The following is a 14628-nucleotide window of genomic DNA, read 5'->3' on the forward strand; positions in this document are numbered from 1 at the left end:
GAGACAGAGTTTTACTCTGTCGCCCAGGCTGGAGTGCAATGGCGCAATCTCAGCTCAATTTAACCTGCACCTCCGGGTTCAAGCAATTCTCTTGCCTCAGCCTCCTGGGTAGCTGAGATTATAAGTGCGTGCCACCATGTCTGGCCGATTTTGTATTTTTAGTAGAGATGGGGTTTCACCATATTGGTCAGGCTTGTCTTGACCTCCCAAAGTGCTGGGATTACAGGCGTGAGCCACTGTGCCCGGCCCAGTACAAAGGTTTTGCCACAACTATGACTGATTTTGGTCTGCAACTTCAAGAGAATTCAGCCACGCTTTTCAAGACAATAATAATATCCTCCTGATATCAGACTGTGCAGTGGGGGAAGGGAGTGGGTGGGCTGGTGTGTGATAGGGGCTGCTCTGCTGGAGCACTCAGGGTTACCTAGGGCTAACTCCCTAGGGCTACCCAAGCACTGCCAGCAGGCACAGCCAGGCTGGGGCCCCAGGAGAGGCCAGAAAACCACGGGGTGCTCAGGTTGTTGAACGGGCCTCATCTGACAGGCAAGACCACCCGGAAGAATTTAGTTCCCACAGTTACCCTAGGGCTAAAGTCTGCTATGGGAGCAAGTCGAGCCTAGAGGAATGGCTGTCCCTGGCCATGCTTCACTGCAAATCTCCCACAGCAAACCCTCTGGGCTCCACTCAGGCTGAATTTGCTGCCTCTACCACGTCTCCAAGCAGCTCTCCCTGCCAATTCAAGTGCCTGTGGTGGTCAAGGGGTCTCCTGCTGGGATTCCAGAGGCCTGTGGAGAGAGCAGGTTGTCCCTTGTGAGTTCAACTCACCTGTTTCCCTGGAGACATTGGAGGCCAAGAGCCAGTCCCAGTGCATGGTAGCCCCATGCAGGGGCTTTTCCCCACTTCAGCATAGCTTCTGTGTCTTCCTCCCGTCCGCTCTCAGTGCCTTCCTGCTGAAGATTTGTTAGGAGAGGGTCAGTCGTCCCAGTCCCTTGGTGACAGGTGTTCTGCCTGGCTGCGTATTGTCCAGCTCCTTCCAATAAGCTCCTCTGAATCTCCTCATCATTCAAAAAGATAAAATGATTTAAAGGATGAAATTTGGAACCATGGACTGCCCAGGATAAAGTCCTCCATTTGCATTCTCTATTTCTGTTGACTGCTTTCCCCTTTGTGGGAGAATTTACCTTTATTGCTGTCCCTAATTATCCTCCCCTAGCCAGAAAGGTTACACATACACCTGCCAGAAATGGGGAGCTGTTGGGAGCCATTAAGATATATTGAACTGACTCCAGTTTCTCCTTTTCCCCTAGATGGCTGTGTGACCCCAGGTGAGTTATCTAATATGGCAGCAGCTATTTTCTTTGTGCATACCTTAAGTGGTTAAATAAAATTATCAGTCCTGGAATTCAGAAATTTCCTTTGCTATTGCTAATTGTGAGTAACCAACATGCTTCTTCTTCTCAGGCTGCAAATCAGTAAGACAAATATAAAGAGAATGCTTTGACATCAGGAGTCAAAAGACACAGGAAACACTGTGGCATAGATGTGACATTCCTGTCAATATATTTTCATTAAAAAGGCAGGGCATGCTTCTGGAAATGTATTGCGATGGACCTGGGAAATTATAATTTAGATTGAAGCACTTGCCAATCATTGCTTCTGAGAGGTCGCTGCCAACTTTCATAATTTTATTTTTCCTTAATCCTGGGCTGTTATTCATCCATATGCATCTGTGAGAATCTTATGTTTTCCACAATTTAAAGCTTAAACACCTATGGGAACTCTTCAAGCAGTATTTCCTAGGTCCCAAATAGCAGTCGTTTCCTGTTCAATTAAGCTAGTGATGGAATTTGTTCTATCAGCTAAGCCAGTTTTGGTCCAGCTGCAGTGAACTTCTGTGTGGCATGCGGGCTGTCTTTGTGACGGTTGTGCTCTTTTCCTGACCACATCACGGTTGTCCTTCAAGTGCTCTCACCAATTAGGAAGATACAATTAGATGACAGCATCACCGTCTCCTATACCATCAGGAATAAGGAACGGATGCTCCATTCCAATGGGAAGAACTGGCTCTTTTCACAATTATTCATATCCTGAATTAGAATGCATTGCTTTATTTATCATTTTACCTAGTTTTCTCTGAATCCATACTATTTAAAGTCTTGTTTGTTTAACCATGAGGCTGATAAAGAAAGGAAATGCTAGGCATATGAACTTATTTTTCAATTTAAACAATTATTTGCTTAATGAATAGGTGGTGTATGTGTGCAGTATAAAATTCATCGAGTATGAAAAGAGCACAGGGTATAGTGAAAAATACCAATCCAATCGAGTGTACCTCTTATCTAAACGCAGTACAAAACTTCCTAAAATGGATCTTCAGGTAATTAGTTTACGCCTCTCTAGGGGCAACTAAGGTTACGGATTTCTTATGTATCCTCTAGTTTATTTTAAAGTTCGGGAAAATTGGGCTCAGAACAGCAAAATAATTAATTTACAGTCGTATGGCAAGTTGTTTGCTGCAGCCAAACCAGAACCTTGGCCTTTTAGTATTAACACAATTTCACCGATAATACATAGCTGTCAGCAGGCTCCAGGGAAACCAAAGCCATTCTTTCCTTACGATGCAAACCAAAAACTTTCTAATGAAAGCGGAAGGCTGAGGAAAACATTCAGACAAAGTGCTTTCATTTGGTTGGATGCTCAATAAACAACACGAAATACTCTTTTTAAAAGAGATGTATAACAAATCTAGTCCAGTGACCTTACTTTACACGTGAGCAAACTAAGGCTTACATTGGGAAACAATTGTCCAGCAAATTAACATTGAGTGGGCCTATTTGTATGAACTTTGAGCAGTGTTTGTGACTTTGCAAGGGGAATATGGATCCTCCTTACCCCACCTCCAATCATTACCTCTTGGTTCCCCTGGCTATATCTGGGGCACTGCAGCTGTGTTATAATGGAGAATGCAGAAGCACATTGATTTCCTATAATGGTTTTATCTATAGAAATTTGTGAAGACATCCTTTGGTTTGAAGATTTGGCGCTGGATATCTGACAGTGCCAAACTGAACTGAGAAGGAGTGTTCCAAAGTAGTGCCTCAAATGAACCTTTGCTCATCAAGAAAAGTCTTTCTCTGAACTTGCAGACTGTAACTCCCTGACCTGTCCGTATTATAGGATGCATCGCACAGTTGGAAATGCGTTGCTAGGCATTAAAGACTTTTTGTTGCCTTCGTAGGAATGCAGGTTATTCAGGAAAAAGCAATCAAAAGCAAGAGAGCTCTTGAGACAAGCTCTGTACTTGAATTAACAAAGAAATCTATATCGAGTCAAGTTTTCTTGTATCTTTTGAATTGAAGTTGTATTAGGACAATGTAATTAGAGGCCAAAAGAGAGATTGACAGTGAGATAAAAATGTGAATACAGAGACGCTGTGGGCCCTTCTTCCCTGCCCTGGGAAATATGCTATGCCTTTAAAACACTTCATGTGGTACTATGTGTCCTTCCTCTTTTGAATCTCACAACAAGCCTGGGAGGCAGGAATTCTCACCACTTGCATTTTAAAGGTGAGAAAAATAAAAGCCTAGAGAGGTCAAGTGATTTATGCAAAGCCACACAGCAAAGAACTGACCATCCCAGATCTGGGCCCAGGGTTTCTGGCTTGCAGGGGCCTTTCTCTATGAGTTCTCCCTACACCTCTCTTCCCACTCCTTCTCTGTCTCTTTAGCTGTTCTTTTCTTCTTTCACTCACTCACATTTAGGCATCCCTGAAGTTTCTCTTTGGGGCTGACTTCTCTTTTCTACTTCAAATGATGTCATTAAAATCCTTCTCACAGCTTTAAATATCATCTCTTTGCAGATGTCCTATGCCTCCGACCACCTTGGGAGTCAGTGTCTTCAGCTCAAAGCTGCTCCTCCGCACTCAGGCCATAGATTCTTCAGGTCCCTGAAAAGCCCATGGGTGACTTGTGCATCAGATGGGAGGAACTGTGACTGGCAGAAGCAGAAGGTGCATCCCAGCTTGGCAAAGGAAACTGATGTTCCAGCCCTCTGAGTAGGGCCTGCAGACCGAAGCTGCACAAGGAAGATCTCTATAGAGTGGTGTGAGCAGAAAGGAATTTCACACACACATTCTTACATCATTACAGATGAAGAACTTTTTCCTTTGCTGTCGGTTGGAAGGTCAGGATATTGAGGAGCAAACAGTTAGACTTCCCATTTTTTTTTAAAATTTTTATTGCATTTTAGGTTTTGGGGTACATGAGCAGAACATGCAAGACAGTTGCGTAGGTACACACATGGCAGTGTGTCTTGCTTCCTTTCTCCCCTTCACCCACATTTGGCATTTCTCCCCAGGCTATCCCTCCCCACCTCCCCCTCCCACTGGCCCTCCCCTTTTCCCCCCAATAGACCCCAGTGTTTAGTACTCCCCTCCCTGTGTCCATGTGTTCTCATTTTTCATCACCCGCCTATGAGTAAGAATATGCGGTGTTTCATTTTCTGTTCTTGTGTCAGTTTGCTGAGGATGATGTTCTCCAGATTCATCCATGTCCCTACAAATGACACAAACTCATCATTTCTGATTGCTGCATAATATTCCATGGTGTATATGTGCCACATTTTCCCAATCCAGTCTATCATCAATGGGCATTTGGGTTGATTCCAGGTCTTTGCTATTGTAAACAGTGCTGCAATGAACATTCGTGTACATGTGTCCTTATAGTAGAACGATTTATAGTCCTTTGGATATATCCCCAGTAATGGGATTGCTGGGTCAAATGGAATTTCTATTTCTAAGGTCTTGAGGAATCGCCACATTGTCTTCCACAATGGTTGAACTAATTTACACTCCCACCAACAGTGTAAAAGTGTTCCTTTTTCTCCACATCCTCTCCAGCATCTGTTGTCTCAGATTTTTTAATGATCACCATTCTACCTGGCGTGAGATGGTATCTCAATGTGGTTTTGATTTGCATCTCTCTGATGACCAGTGACGATGAGCATTTTTTCATATGATTGTTGGCTTCATATATGTCTTCTTTCGTAAAGTGTCTGTTCATATCCTTTGCCCAATTTTGAATGAGCTTGTTTGTTTTTTCCTGTAAATCTGTTTGAGTTCCTTGTAAATTCTGGATATCAGCTCTTTGTCACATGGGTAAACTGCAAAAATTTTTTCCCATTCTGTTGGTTGCCGATTCACTCTAGTGACTGTTTCTTTTGCCGTGCAGAAGCTGTGGAGTTTGATTAGGTCCCATTTGTCTATTTTGGCTTTTGTTGCCAATGCTTTTGGTGTTTTGTTCATGAAGTCCTTGCCTACTCCTATGTCCTCGATAGTTTTGCCTAGATTTCCTTCTAGGGTTTTTATCATGCCAGGTCTTATGTTTAAGTCTTTAATCCATCTGGAGTTAATTTTAGTGTAAGGTGTCAGGAAGGGGTCCAGTTTCTGCTTTCTTCACATGGCTAGCCAGTTTTCCAAACACCATTTGTTAAACAGGGAATCCTTTCCCCATTGCTTCTTTTTGTCAGGTTTATTAAAGATTGTATGGTTGTACATATGTTGTGTTGCCTCCAGTGCCTCTGTTTTGTTCCATTGGTCTATATCTCTGTTTTGGTACCAGTACCATGCTGTTTTGATTACTGTGGCCTTGTAGTATAGTTTGAAATCCGGTAGTGTGATGCCCCCCACTGTGTTCTTTTTGCTTGGAATTGACTTGGCTATGCGGGCTCTCTTTTGGTTCCAAATGAAGTTCATGGTGGTTTTTTCCAGTTCTGTGAAGAAAGTCAATGGTAGCTTGATGGGGATAGCGTTGATTCTGTAAATTACTTTGGGCAGTATAGCGGTTGTCACGATATTAATTCTTCCTAACCATGAACATGAAATGTTTCTCCATCTGTTTGTGTCCTCTCTTATTTCATTGAGCAGTGGTTTGTAGTTCTTGAAGAGGTCCCTTACATTCCTTGTGAGTTGTATTCCAAGGTATTTTATTCTTTTTGTAGCAATTGTGAATGGCAGTTCGTTCTTGATTTAACTTTCTTTAAGTCTGTTATTGGTGTAGAGGAAGGCTTGTGATTTTTGCACATTGATTTTATATCCTGAGACATTGCTGAAGTTGCTTATCAGTTTCAGGAGTTTTTGGGCTGAGGCGATGGGGTCTTCTAGGTATACTATCATGTCGTCTGCAAATAGAGACAATTTGGCTTCCACCTTTCCTATTTGAATACCCTTTATTTCTTTTTCTTGCCTGATAGCTCTGGCTAGAACTTCTAGTACTATATTGAATAGGAGTGGTGAAAGAGGGCATCCTTGTCTAGTGCTGGATTTCAAAGGGAATGCTTCCAGTTTTTGCCCATTCAGTATGATATTGGCTGTTGGTTTGTCATAAATAGCTTTTATTACTTTGAGATATGTTCCATCGATACCGAGTTTATTGAGGGTTTTTAGCATAAAGGGCTGTTGAATTTTGTCAAATGCCTTCTCTGCGTCAATTGAGATAATCATATGGTTTTTGTTTTTGGTTCTGTTTATGTGGTGAATTACGTTTATAGAGTTGCGTATGTTGAACCAGCCTTGCATCCCCGGGATGAATCCTACTTGATCATGATGGATAAGTTTTTTGATTTGCTGTTGCAATTGGCTTGCCAATATTTTATTGAAGATTTTTGCATCTATGTTCATCATAGATATTGGCCTGAAGTTTTCTTTTCTTGTTGGGTCTCTGCCGGGTTTTGGTATCAGGATGATGTTGGTCTCATAATATGATTTGGGAAGGATTCCCTCTTTTTCGATTATTTGGAAGAGTTTTAGAAGGAATGGTACCAGCTCCTCTTTGTGTGTCTGGTAGAATTCGGCTGTGAACCCGTCTGGACCTGGGCTTTTTTTGAGTGGTAGGCTCTTAATTGCTGCCTCGACTTCTGACCTTGTTATTGGTCTATTCATAGTTTCAGCTTCCTTCTGGTTTAGGCTTGGGTGGACACAGGAGTCCAGGAATTTATCCATTTCTTTCAGGTTTACTAGTTTACGTGCATAGAGTTGTTTGTAATATTCTCTGATGATGCTTTGAATTTCTGTGGAATCTGTGGTGATTTCCCCTTTATCATTTTTTATTGCATCTATTTGGTTGTTCCCTCTTTTCTTTTTAATCAATCTGGCTAGTGGTCTATTTTGTTGATCTTTTCAAAAAACCAGCTTTTGGATTTATTGATTTATTGAAGGGTTTTTCGTGTCTCAATCTCCTTCAGTTCTGCTCTGATCTTAGTTATTTCTTGTCTTCTGCTGGGTTTTGAGTTTTTTTGATCTTGCTCCTCTAGCTCTTTCAATTTTGACGATAGGGTGTCAATTTGGATCTCTCCATTCTCCTCATTTGGGCACTTATTGCTATATATTTACTGCTTTAAATGTGTCCCAGAGATTCTGGCATGTTGTATTTTGGTTCTCATTGGTTTCGAAGAACTTCTTTATTTCTGACTTCATTTCATTGTTTACCCAGTCAACATTCAAGAGTCAGTTTTTCAGTTTCCATGAAGCTGTGCGGTTCTGAATTGGTTTCTGAATTCTGAATTCTAACTTGATTGCACTATGGTCTGAGAGGCTGTTTGTTATGATTTCAGGTGTTTTGCATTTGCTGAGCAGTGTTTTACTTCCAATTATGTGATCAATTTTAGAGTAGGTGTGATGTCGTGCTGAAAAGAATGTATATTCTGTGGATTTGGGGTGGAGAGTTCTGTAAATGTCTATCAGGTTTGCTTGCTCCAGGTCTGAGTTCAAGCCCTGGATATCCTTGTTGATTTTCTGTCTGGTTGATCTGTCTAATATTGACAGTGGAGTGTTAAAGTCTCCCACTATTATTGTGTGGGAGTCTAAGTCTCTTTGTAAGTCATTAAGAACTTGCCTTATGTATCTGGATGCTCCTGCATTGGGTCCATATATGTTTAGGATCGTTAGCTCTTCTTGTTGTATTGATCCTTTTACCATTATGTAATGGCCTTCTTTGTCTCTTTTGATCTTTGTTGCTTTAAAGTCTATTTTATCAGAGATGAGATTTGCAACGCTTGCTTTTTTTTTGCTCTCCATTTGCTTGGTAAATCTTCCTCCATCCCTTTATTTTGAGCCTTTATGTATTCTTGCATGTGAGATGGGTTTCCTGGATACAGCACACTGATGGGTTTTGGATTTTTATCCAATGTGCCAGTCTGTGTCTTTAGATTGCTGCAGTTAATTCATTTACATTTAGGGTTAATATTGTTATGTGTGAATTTGATGCTGCCATTTTCATGCTAAGTGGCTCTTTTGCCCATTAGTTGTTGTAGATTCTTCATTATGTTGATGCTCTTTAGCATTTAGTGTGATTTTGGAATGGCTGGTACTGGTTGTTTCTTTCTATGTGTAGTGCCTCTTTCAGGAGCTCTTGTAAAGCAGGCCTGGTGGTGACAAAATCTCTGAGTACTTGCTTGTCCGCAAAGGATTTTATTTTTCCTTCACTTCTGAAGCTCAGTTTGGCTGGATATGAAATTCTGGGTTGAAAGTTCTTTTCTTTAAGAATGTTGAATATTGGCCCCCACTCTTTTCTGGCTTGTAGTGTTTCTGCCAAGAGATCTGCTGTGAGTCTGATGGGCTTCCCTTTGTGGGTGACCCGACGTTTCTCTCTGGCTGCCCTTAGTATTTTCTCTTTTATTTCAACCTTGTTGTATCTGACGATTATGTGCCTTGGGGTTGCTCTTCTTGCAGAATATCTTTGTGGAGTTCTCTGTATTTCCTGCATTTGAGTGTTGGCCTGTCTTGCTAGGTGAAGGAAATTTTCCTGGATAATGTCCTGCAGAGTATTTTCCAGCTTGGATTCATTCTCTTCGTCCCCTTCTGGTACACCTATCAAACGTAGGTTACGTCTTTTCACATAGTCCCACATTTCTTGGAGACTTTGTTCATTCCTTTTTGCGCTTTTTTCTCTGATCTTGGTTTCTCATTTTATTTCATTGAGTTGATCTTCGACTTCAGATATTCTTTCTTCTGCTTGGTCAATTTGGCTATTGAAACTTGTGCCTGCTTCGCAAAGTTCTTGTATTGTGTTTTTCAGCTCCTTTAATTCATTCATATTCCTCTCTAAGTTATCCATTCTTGTTATCATGTCCTCGAATCTTTTTTCATATATTTTTTCAAGGTTCTTAGTTTCTTTGCATTGATTTAATACATGTTCTTTTAGCTCACAAAAGTTTCGCATTATCCACCTTCTGAAGTCTAATTCTGTCATTTCGTCACAGTCATTCTCCATCCAGCTTTGTTCCCTTGCTGGTGAGGAGTTTTGGTCCTTTGTAGGAGCCAAGGTGTTCTGGTTTCGGGTGTTTTCCTCCTTTTTGCGCTGGTTTCTTCCCATCTTTGTGGATTTATCCACGTGTCATCTGTGTAGTTGCTCACTTTTCGATTGGGTCTCTGAGTGGACACCCAGATTGTTGATGATGAAGTATTTCTGTTACTTGGTTTTCCTTCTACCAGTCTAGCCCCTTCGCTGTATGACTGCTGAGGTCCACTCAAGGCCCTGCTTGTCTGGGGTGCACCTATAGCAGCTGTGGAACAGTGAGGGATGCTACCAGTTTCTTTTTCTGCTCTCTTTGTCCCAGGATGATTCCTGCCAAATGTCAGTCTTTTGGATATTGAGGGGTCAGGAAGCTGCTTGAGGAGACAGTCTGTACTTTATAGGAGCTCAATTGTTGAGCTGTGAGCTCTGTTGTTCATTCAGGGCTGTTAGCCTGCTATGTTTGATTCTGCTGCAACAGAGCTCATTAAAAAACCCTTTTTTTTTTTCAGATGCTCTGTGTTCGGGGGTTGGGGCTTTATTTTTGGATATCCGTTGAGGTGTGCTGCCCAGCTAGGAGGCAGTCTAGTCACTGTTTGCCTACCGAGGCTCCGCCCTGCTGTTGTGAGGTTCACCCTGTTGCTGCAGGCTCTGCTCTTCTGCTGCGGTCTCCGCCCTGCTGCCAGGGGCTATGCCCTGCGGCAGAGTCTCTCTGTTGTATCAGGTTGCCTCGGCAATGGCAGGCTGCATCAGCAGTGGGTGTGTATCTCAGTAGGGGCGGATTGCCTCGGTAATGGTGGATGCCCCTCCCCCAGGAGCATCTCAGGAAACGTCTCCACCGGGAGCGTTTGGAATCGCCATTTTGTTCGTCCCACTGTGCTACCCCTAACGCTGTGTCCCTGCAATCCCCTGGGCTGGCCCACTGTCCAAGTCCCGTTCAGTCTCAAGTTCAGCCCTCTCAAGTCTCAGGTTGCTGGTTCAACAGGGCACCCGGAGAAGTGCGCCCCGTGTGGAGCACTGTGTAGGGCCGGCCGCCGCCACCCTGGCTGCCGGCTGCACCAGCCAAAACCTCTGCCTGGCGTCCCGTGTCTCCTTTATACCTGGGAATTTTCCCATTCTTTGGGCAACAAAGATCAGTCTGGAAATGCAGCTCTGACTGACCTCTCTGCACATTCACCGAGAGCTTCAATCCTGGGATGTTCTCACAGCGCCATCTTGAGTCCTCTTTAGACCTCCCATTTTTATAGCATGTTACAGTTTGCCACGTAGTTTTGTGTCCACTGTCTTATTTGACGTTTCTGATGATTTTGTGAAGCAGGGAGGGTAGGAGCTAGCACTCGGAATGACTTGCCCAAGATGTCACAGCTAGTAAGTGGCAGTGCTGGAAAGCTGAATGAAAACCAGTCTGGTCCTCTACCAGAGCACGCCCTACTTCCTTGCTCACCTAATTCCCCTCTTCTTTGTAAGTTTTCTTAGATAACATAAATCCTCAATGGACTACCACCCACTGACTCCTGGACAAAGCAGGAGTAAGCAAACATTTCCTGTCAGGGGCCAGATAACAAGTGTTTTCGACTTTGCAGAACATGGAGCCTGTATGACAACTTTTCAGCTTCGTTTAGTCTGAAAGCGGCTGTAGGCAATACATAAACACATGAGCATGGAAGTGTTCCAATAAAACTTTATTTAGAAACAGATGGTGGGCCAGATTTGTCCCTCGGGCTGTAGTTTGCCAATTCCTGATGTAAAACTTCGCAGGATGATTCTTGTCCTCGCCAAGATCTGCCCCCATCTTTCCTCATTGCCTCCAGATCAATAACCGGGGTCTGGCTTCAGTATGAGCAGAACAGGGACCGAGAGTCCTTACTTTGGGAAGAAACAGTTCACATAACTCAAAGAATTTCAAGAACTGGCTAATATGTACTAATAGAAACTAGGGAGCAAATGCCCCAGTATCTTGAGGACTTGGGGCAGGGAAGGGTGACAAGGAGAATATAAGGCTGCGTTGGGAGAGTTTATTGACATAGATGCACTCTCCCTGACTCAGGGTTTAATATCCTGCTAAACTCAGGTGGAGTTGTTGAACTTGCTGCTGGAATGGCTCCTCCAAGCTTTCACTCAACAATAGGCTTCAGGTGGGCGCGGTGGCTCAAGCCTATAATCCCAGGACTTTGGGAAGCCGAGGTGGGCGGATCACGAAGTCAAGAGATCGAGACCATCCTGGTCAACATGGTGAAACCCCGTCTCTACTAAAAATACAAAAATTAGCTGGGCATGGTGGCGCGTGCCTGTAGTCCCAGCTACTCAGGAGGCTGAGGCAGGAGAATTGCCTGAACCCAGGAGGCGGAGACTGCGGTGAGGTGAGATCGCGCCATTGCACTCCAGCCTGGGTAACAAGAGTGAAACTCCCTCTCAAAAAAAAAAAAAAAAGTGCACTCGCCGGTGGCAGTGAAAAGGCGGAGGCGCCAGCCTCTCGGGCTCCCACTGCCTCCCCCTCCGCATCCCCTCCCCACCTCCCGAACCCGCCAAACTTGATGTGACCCCGGCCCGACATGGCGGCTGCCCCTCTAACGGTCCCGCGGGCCATCCGCAGCCCGCCCTGCACCCGCGAGCGCACCGCTCACCGGGTCCTTTCTCACTCCCCGCGGGGCCTACGCGGCGCTCGCCCTAGCGTTCCTTCCCGCCGCTCGCCCTAGCGTTCCTTCCCGCTGCCCCTTCCCCCGCACCATGAGCAACCGGAAGCCGGACAGAGAACACGGAGGCGGAACCGGCACCGGCTCCGGCGCTGGCTCCCGCGGCGCCCTGGAGGAGGAGGTCCGGACACTGTTTGTCAGCGGCCTCCCTGTGGACATTAAACTCAGAGAACTGTACTTGCTTTTCCGGCAGTTCAAGGGGTATGAAGGGTCCCTGATCAAGCTCACCGCGCGACAGCCTGTTGGTTTTGTGATTTTTGACAGCCGGGCAGGAGCAGAAGCAGCCAAGAACGCGTTGAACGGTATTCGCTTCCATCCTGAGAACCCGCAGACGCTGAGGCTAGAGTTTGCCAAAGCCAACACCAAGATGGCCAAGAGCAAGCTGATGGTGACTCCAAATCCCAGCAAGCAACATGCACCCTGCCCTAGGAGCACAACTGATTGCACGGGACCCTTATGACCTGATGGGGGCTGCTCTGATCCCTGCATCCCCAGAGGCCTGGGCCCCCTACCCTTCATACACCACAGAGTTGACCCCAGCCATCTCCCGTGCTGCGTTCACCTACCCAGCTGCCACTGCCGCCGCCGCTGCCCTCCATGCTCAGGTGCACTGGTACCCTTCCTCTGACACCACCCAGCAAGAATGGAAGTACCGTCAGTTCTGTTAGTTCTTCAGGGGAGTTGGTTTTGGGAATCTATGGTGGTGCCGGGGCAGGCGCCCTGAGCTCCCACCGCCCCCAGGCGGCCTGTACAGAGCTGCTGCTGCCCTCCAGAGACTGTGAATCCTAAGCCTGACTCAGTGGACTGCTTCCTGTTACCCTCCCTCCTCTTCCTCAGCCCTGTTCTGCACCCTCAAGCCTTTCTCCAATGCCTCCCAGGAGGATTTAGGGACCTTCTCGCTGGGGCATCCAGATCCCGCTCAGAGGCCTCACGGGGACCGGCAAGGCCTGACCTTCTGCCCAAACCTGATTCTGCAGCTCCCCCTGGAGAAAGCAAGGTGTTTGATTTTGCATGTTTTCTGGCATGAATGAAGACACTTACACTTGTGTATATGTGAGTGTACAGTTTGTTCTCACACTGTCACCATAGCGGCAGGTCCTGGCTTCCAATGGTTCATCCTGCCTGGCCCTTCCTCACCCTGCCCCTGCACCCACCCCACTTCAGGGAGGCCCCAAGCCCTGTGGCCCCATGCGCTTCCACGCTCAGCTCCCATGTCCACCCAACAGATAGATGGGGTTTGCTTTTCATTTCACACTGAGCTCCTCTGCTGCCGTCTTCTTGGACCAGCCCCCCACCCATCCTGTTCACCTCTCCACAGCGCACCCCGCCCACCACTGCTCTGTGTTTCTTCAAAACCTCGAAACCAACCAGACTGTGAAAAGTATTTTTGTACCGTGTAACAAAATATTTATGCATCATAAAGGATTTTTCATGTGTCTACAATTAATTACTAAAGAGACCTCGTTTGCCCTGCCAGATAAGTTTAATGTTTAGTTTGAGGCATGAAGAAGAAAAGGGTTTTCTTTCTTCAGCAGTAAGCCTTTGTGTCAGGCATTTGTTTAAGAAAATGAAATGAAGGAAACGTTGTGCAATGTTTTTTGTTTTGAGCATATCAGTGCTTTACTGTCAGCCGCAGCTGTGACCGTCCGGCCATTTCAGAGTCGGGAGCGAGGTGGCTGTTGTCATAGCTGATCCTGTGAGAATGTGAAACTGGATAATATATGAAATGCAAAATAAAACAAAATCAAGATGAAAAATAAAAAAGTACAAAAATTAGCTGGGCATGGTGGGGCACACCTGTAGTCCCAGCTACTCGGGAGGCTGAGGCAGAAGAATTCCTTGAACCCAGGAGGCGGAGGTTGCGGTTAGCCGAGATCATGCCATTGCACTCCAGCCTGGGTAACAAGAGCGAAACTCTGTCTCAAAAACAAACAAACAAAAAAGGACAAGAATTTGCTGTTCATGGTGTCACGCACCTGTAGTCCCACTACTCGAGAGGCTGAGGCAAGAGAATTGCTTGAACCCAGGAGGCAGAGGTTGCGGTGAGCCGAGATCGCAGCATTGCACTCCAGCCTGGGCAACAAGAGTGAAACTCCTTCTCAAAAAAAAAAAATAGTAAAAAATTAGCTGGGCATTGTGGCACGCACCTGTAGTCCCAGCTACTCGGGAGGCTGAGGCAGAAGAACTGCTTGAACCCAGGAGGCAGAGGTTGCAGTGAGCCAAGATTGCGCCATTACACTCCAGCCTGGGTAACAAGAGCGAAACTCCATCGCCCCCCTCCCCCCAAAAAGTACAAATATCAGCTGGGCATGCTGGCATGTGCCTGTAGTCCCAACTACTCGGGAGGCTGAGGCAAGAGAATTGCTTGAACCCAGGAGGCAGAGGTTGCGATGAGTCGAGATCACGCCATTGCACGCCAGTCTGGGTAATAAGAGCGAAACTCGTCTCAAAAAAAAAAAATAGTACAAAAATTAGATGGGCATGGTGGCAGGCGCCTGTAGTCCCAGCTACTCAGGATGCTGAGGCAGAAGAATTGCTTGAACCCAAAAGGCGGAGGTTGCAGTGAGCCGAGATCGCGCCATTGCACTCCAGCCTGGGTAAAAAAAGCGAAACTCCGTCTCAAAAAAAAAAATTCAAAAATTATCTGG

General features: G+C 45.5%; 1 pseudogene; it reads left to right on the forward strand.

Moving 5' to 3' along the window:
- The first annotated feature begins 11710 nt into the window (after positions 1-11710).
- LOC128930873 (RNA-binding protein with multiple splicing 2 pseudogene) lies at positions 11711-14448 on the forward strand (annotated as a pseudogene).
- Positions 14449-14628: the final 180 nt, after the last annotated feature.

This window comes from Callithrix jacchus, chromosome 6, assembly GCF_049354715.1.
Source record: "Callithrix jacchus isolate 240 chromosome 6, calJac240_pri, whole genome shotgun sequence".
NCBI lineage: Eukaryota > Metazoa > Chordata > Mammalia > Primates > Cebidae > Callithrix > Callithrix jacchus.